Below are 6,956 nucleotides of genomic sequence, written 5' to 3' on the forward strand. Positions count from 1 at the left end.
CTTTGATGCTGCTAACACTTCACCCCCAGAGGAGTGGGGGTTTGACTTCACCCCCAGAGGAGTACTCCACTGTCTTTCAAGACAGATGGATGCCAACAGCTCTCTTCTCTCTACACACATAGACACTTGCCTAAGGCTGTTGTCATACAGCTTGCTTGACTACCAAGAAACGGCGACTTGAACTACAATGCAATTGGCATCTGAGAGCTTCTGGCCATCATAGTAGCGTTAAATGGCCACGCTGGTGACCAGCCAAGGTAAGCTGCAGAGGGAAAGTCATGACAGCCCAGAGCAACTCCTCAGCAATAATCCTGTCCTTTAGTTCTCTTCCCAAACACTGCTTCTTTCCGACATAGTTCAACTTATAACTTACTTTTTAACCTATATGTGTGTAATGGTTCTAGGGGTTGCTCGTACGTAAGTTGTCGCCACTCCTGGCTAGGTTACCTGGTTGAACCCTTTCTGTCTGGACAGCCTCTCACCCGTGGCTGTCTCAATCGCTGGCAGAATCCGTCAGTGGGCGTTTCTTGAAATTCTTCCAGCAAAGAAGTTCTTTGACACCAAGTCTCCTCCTACTCTCCCTGCGCGGAAGTCTTCTGCGCAGGGAGGGTGTGGGCAGCGGAGGACCCGTGCTCTCCCCGCTGGTCTCCAGCAAGGAGTCCTGGAGCCCCCTCGCTGATTCCCCCTTCTGCCCCCCTTCTCCACTGGTGCTACGCTGATTTCCTTCCCCAGCAGATGGGCTGCCTCTCTCCCTACTGGGACCCTCTCCGGCATCCCTCTGGAGCCTTCCCTCCGCCTCTGGCTCCGATGGCAGTTCCCTGACAATGTGTCTCTATATCCAAGAACTGAGTGTACAGGCATCTACTATAACCTCCACCCACCCAACCCCCCAAAATTCGGAGCTCATATAGAATCTTACTACAGTGGTACCTCAGGTTAAGAACTTAATTCGTTCTGGAGGTCCGTTCTTAACCTGAAACTGTTCTTAACCTGAGGTACCACTTTAGCTAATGGGGCCTCCCACTGCCGCCACACAATTTCTGTTCTCATCCAGAAGCAAGGTTCTTAACCCGAGGTACTATTTCTGGGTTAGCGGAGTCTGTAACCTGAAGCATCTGTAACCTGAAGTGTCTATAACCCGAGGTACCACTGTATATGGAAGGAAGCAAGGCAGGTCCATGGAAGAACCTTTTATCCTTCTGTGGTAGGAGCATTTCTAGTGGTAATCCCTGCTGTAAATGGTGGAGGAATACAGTGGTAATCCTCACCAGAGATCAAGAGAGTTAGTAAACTATCGCAGCACTGAAAAAGGAAAGATCTGAATACATTCCAAAGCCTCCACAACTGTCATGTGTGACAGCTCATTGCGCGACCGAGAAATTCAGTCACAGTACATCTAACCAATTGAGATCTAGCTTATGCTACATTCCGACAGCATGATCCTAACTGTGGACAATTAAAGCAGTATCATATCACTTTTAACAGTCATTCCTTCCCTCAAATAATCCTGGGAACTGTAGCATGTTAAGGCTGCAAAGAGCTTTAGGAAATCTCTATTCCCTTACAGTCCTACAATTTCAGAGTGGTTTAACGATCAATCGCTTACCCCAGAAAACTCCGGGAATTATAGCTCTGTATGGGAAAAAGGGGGTCTCCCAATCAGTGTTAGAAACAAAGGTATATAAGTTTATCACCAAATGGCACTACAACAAAATGTCTAGGTACCTTTTTTGCAGTGGTATGTATGTATGTATGCATGTATGTATGCATGCATGTATGTATTCTTTTCATTTCATTTCTATACTGCTTTATATTTTTTTTAAAAAATCAAACCAGTGTACAACACATTAAAACATCAAATAAAACAATCCAGAATAAAACAAATAAATTCAAGCTTCAAAGAAATTATTTCAGATCCTTCTCGAAGAGACAGTTTGCCTTCCCCATATTTATTTACCTACTTAATTTATAGAGCTGCCCCATAGCAGAAGTACTGTGCTCTAGGAAGTCCTTGTGGTGTAGTGGTTAAGAGTGTTGGACTAGGACCTGGGAGATCAGGGTTCAAATCCCCACTCAGTCACAAAGCTCACTGGATGACCTTGGGCCATTCACAACCTCTTCATCTGCCTCGCAGGGTCATTGTAGGGATTAACTAAGGAGGGAGATGAACCATGTACTCCTTGGAGAAAAAGATGGATAAATAAGATCTACTGTTTACGTGCTGAAGAAAGCTGGAGGGGCCAACCAGGGGGAGATGTCAGTCGCCAACCTTGCATCCAGACATCTCCACCTGGTTGCAATTGGGTGTGCGTCAGTCACAAAACGCATCTGGCGCCTGGGAAATCTTGAACACTATATCAGCATCCTCCCAGTAGTGATGTATGGAAGTAAGAGCTGGACCATAAAGAAGGCTGATCGCTGAAGAATTGTTGCTTTTGAATTATGGTGCTGGAGGAGACTCTTGATAGTCTCATGGACTGCAAGAAGATCAAACCGATCCATTCTTAAGGAAAGCAGCCCTGAGTGCTTACTGGAAAGACAGATCCTGAAGCTGAGACTGCAATACTTTGGCCACCTCATGAGAAGAGAAGACTCCCTGGAAAAGACCCTGATGTTGGGAAAGATGGAGGGCACAAGGAGAAGGGGACAACAGAGGATGAGATGGTTGGAGATGCTACCAGCATGAGTTTGACCAAACTGCGGAAGGCAGTGGAAGACAGGCAAGCCTGGCGTGCCCTGGTCCATGGGGTCACAAAGAGTCGGACACAACTAAACGACTAAACAACAACATATCAGCATCCTTAACAAACTAAACTTCCCAGGGTTCTTTGGGGGAAGCCATGACTGTTTATAAAGTGGTATGATACTGCTTTAAATGCATAGCACAGATGGAGCCCATGCTTACTAAGAAGATCCACTGAATTCAATGGTGCTTCCCTGCTATTTGCTTAGAACTGCAATCTTTGTTTTCAAGGTGCTAGTGACCAAGATAGAAATGCCTTCTACATCATATTCTAGAGGTGATGCGGGGAACTTTCTCAACCCAAGGACCACAGTTCCTTCGCCGAAAACTTTCAAGGGCCACATACCTAAACATTTGGGGTGGGAAGTAGAGCCAGCGAGGGGTGTGCCCTGGGAAGCATTTAAGGGCCTGATAGAGATGTCCAGAAGGCTGCATTCAGCCCCAGACATTCCCCACTGATTTCTAGAGATTTATACTGAAATCACATAATAGTGTCAGATATTAATAATGACCTGCTGCTGAGCATTTTATATCCCATCAGCCATGGCCTATACATAGCATCCCCAATTCCTTTGCCCAGGGTTTCTGCTGAAATCTTCCATGGCAGAAGCTAACTCATGTGAATTTATGGTCAGCCTTTCCTTGGTTTGCTATGTTTCAGGAAGGATCACCTAGGAGCCAATACTGGTGAAACACAAAGCCCTTTGAGCCACCACATTTCTCTCCTCCATGGACCTTGGGATCATGGCAAATTGAGTCCAATCTCATGGACATTGACAGCACTATCCTATGGAATGTTTATTCCAAAGTAAGCCCGGTGCGTTCAAGGGGGGTTGCTCCCAGGTGGGTGCAGAGGTCTGTACCCCTAATGTGAAAACAAGTTCCCCTGAAACTCGTTGCAACTTACTTCCACATCCTGCATTTAGGATCAGAGTGAAAGTGACTCATATCGTCTTGCTCTCAGTATTAACACCCACATATCAGAAAGATGTTAATTTAGTCCCAGCAGCATTTTTCTCATTATCATCAGTAATTCTATATTTGAACACTTCGAGCCACTTTTTAAAAAATCTCCAGAAGCTAGATGTGACAAAACTGCTCCCATTCTGTCTTTCTAAAACTGATACAGTTTTAGAATCTGAAGACAGGGTAGGCTGGTGGAACCAAAATATTCAGTACTAAAGGGGAGGGGGAGCATGTGCTACCTCACTGAGAGAACTGTCAGATAACCCTTATTTTAGAGTTCCTTCCCTCAAGCCCCCCGCCCGCCCAGGAAATATGATAATACTCATTACTCTGAAATATTGTATTTATGTACCACTTTGCAGAATGAAACCTTCAACTTTAGATTGTCTCTCATTTTAAAATTGTAGTTCTCTCTGCTTTGGAAGAGTAACTACCACTTACTAAGTCATAACATTTCTCAGTGCACATACACCCATGTGGTGAGATTTTTAACACCTTCTGACTGCCGGGATGTCTGATTGAATGTGGATAGTAAAGGTTCTTCGCTCCATGCGGACAGGTGGCAAAAGCAACTGGCTATGTGGTAGTTATTTGCCAATCATGGAAATTAACTACTTTATAACAGTCCTGTATTCAACCCACATTTTGCAATTATTTAAGATGTACTGGCATTCATGAAAAGCTAGCTTTAATTCTGTTGAAATCAGTAAGACAGGCAGAGCAATTATTTGGAGGCATGCAAAAAGCTACCTAGGTAAAAGTAAAGAGTAATGGACCCCTGGACGGTTAAGTCCAGTCAAAGGTTACCATGGGGTTGTGGCGCTCATCTCGCTTTCAGGCCGAGGGAGCCTGAGTTTGTCTGCAGACAGCTTTCCGGGTCACGTGGCCAGCATAACTAAGCCACTTCTGCTGCAACAGGACACCGTTACGGAAACCAGAGCGCACGGAAACGCTGTTTACCTTCCTGTCGCAGTGGTACCTATTTATCTACTTGCACTGGTGTGCTTTCAAACTGCTAGGTTGGCAGGAGCTGGGACAGAGCAAGAGGAGCTCACCCTGTTGTGGGGATTCGAACCGCCAACCTTCTGATCTGCAAGTCCAAGAGGCTCAGTGGTTTAGACCACAGCGTAATCTGCTAACTAGGGCCCCCTAGTCAGCACCCTATGCTGTATTTGGGGCAAGGAAGGGTCTTAACATTAGGTAGTTGTGTTTTAGATAGTAATGTTCATATTTGTATAACTTTTTTGCATTTCCACCCTAAGCTACTTATTTAAAAGTAAAATTTACTTATTTTAATGGAGTGAGAGTCCAGTGTGAGAGGAGGGATTTAAAAGGTAGTTCCTATGAAGATAACGCCATGTTCAATTTTACCAAAGCTAAGTGCAACTACTGAAATACACTTAAGAAACGGTTGTTGTTGCTGGTGATTTTGTTAAAATTGTAAGCTCCTTGGAACAAGAACCTGTCCTCTTATACTTTGGAAAGCACTATGCAGCTTGATGGTTATATTTAAATAATGAATCAGAACCCGAACACATGGTGACTTTTTTGAGAATGTGTAGACTAGCCCTCAGCCTTGAAGCACTTACGCTAGCACAGACAAAACGGCTTTAACAAAAACCACCAAATAATGCATAGGATTATAGTGTCATAGGTTGCAGTTTTGGTCAATCATTCTACAGTGACAAAGTTGTTGTTATCTCACTCAGCATAACAGCAGTCTTGAGTGTTGGGAAGTCCATTCAATGTACAGTTCTGTAATGCATTTATAACAGAATGCTTGCATGAGTGCTTTGCAGAACAGACACTTGAAGCCACACTCTTTGCCAGAACTAAAACGAAAATGTCCCACCAGTCATCTAAGAATAATGGGAAATTGCCTATATAGGTACTGTATTCCATTGGAATCTCAGAAAAGCTCACCTGACACATCTGATTTCAATTCCCCCATGCAATGGAGATTCTATTCTGCATACAAAACAAGGACAGAAATCCAAAAACATACTTTGAGTGCAGCCAAGACCTTAAACTGAGCACTGTTTTGTTTTGTTTTTAAGCCTTTCAATTTCTGTGAATGGCAGGTCCCAATTGCATTCTAAACTCCTTTCAGTTTCAGAAACTGTTTTGACATGTGGCTTGAAGAGGCACACTATGAGACACACAAATCCAAAGCTCCCTTCATGGATACACGGAACTAGATTCTTGCAATCCTGGCCAAAAGTTCACCTGAAGATGGAGGAGGTGAATGTACTGTAAGCATTCAAGCCCAAGTTAAACTTTTTGCAACATTGCCCTAGGAATCTGACCATTGCAGACCTCTGCATTGATACAGTCCAGCCTCAAGGACTTGAATTTATGCCTACACACAATTATCCTTATCTAGCCACATTTCTGAACTGACATTCCTGAAACTCATCTCTTCTGCAACAACTTTCTCCTGAAGATTTTACGTTCAAACACTGACCATAGAAACAATTTACCAACCATTTACAGAACGCTATCTGTGTCCTTGTATAATGTGTTTATGGCCTAACACACCCCCAAGACCCTGGCTTGGGTAGTAAATTGTTTCCAGGCTACGAACGGCCAGAAGCTACGAGGCTAGCCTTTACAATTCCAACTCATTCACAAAAAACCAGGGTTTCATACACAAACTCAGCATGCCTTTGCAAGGCTGGTCTCCCTTCTCTGACAGCACCTACGAAAGTACTGAAGTGGTAAGATCTGGTAGCCCTGGCCAAACGGACGCCAGAAGTAAGAAGCTGGGCGACAGCACCCTCCACCCACCGACCTCCCACTCCCCTGGAACAAATCTTAAAACTAACCAAGGTTGTTTCTAGGCTTTTCCCTTTCTTTCTTTCTTTCTTTCTTTCTTTCTTTCTTTCTTTCTCGTGGGACCTTGCAACACCACCTCTGCAGCATGATGACTTGAGAGCCTTTACCCCGCCAGCACCACGGAAAAGTTCCCGCTGCCCCATAACCATTTAAAGTCAGGATTAACGTTCATACTTGGGGGGCCGGAGGAGGAAAAGGTGGGCTTGCAAAGCAGCGTTTGGGAAATGGGGAAACGCTTCTCTCCCCCCCCCCCCAGCCACTTCTTTCCCAATGCAATTCAGGAGGGAGCGCCAAAATGTTCTTGCACTCATTTCAGGTTGCATTAAAACCCAAATTGTGGGACGAGGAAGGAAGGGTCCGAGGTGGTGCTGGAGGGGGGCTCGGCGATGTCCAAAAAGCAAAACTTTAAAAG

General features: G+C 44.7%; 1 protein-coding gene across 2 annotated transcripts in view; it reads right to left on the bottom strand.

Annotated features, from left to right (window-relative positions):
* INO80D (INO80 complex subunit D) overlaps positions 1-6,956 on the bottom strand; it is a 44,328-nt gene that overhangs the window by 36,131 nt on the left and 1,241 nt on the right. The gene's annotated exons all lie outside the window — the stretch shown is intronic.

The sequence above is a fragment of the Podarcis gaigeae genome (assembly GCF_964106915.1).
Source record: "Podarcis gaigeae genome assembly, chromosome: 1".
Classification (NCBI taxonomy): Eukaryota; Metazoa; Chordata; class Lepidosauria; order Squamata; family Lacertidae; genus Podarcis; species Podarcis gaigeae.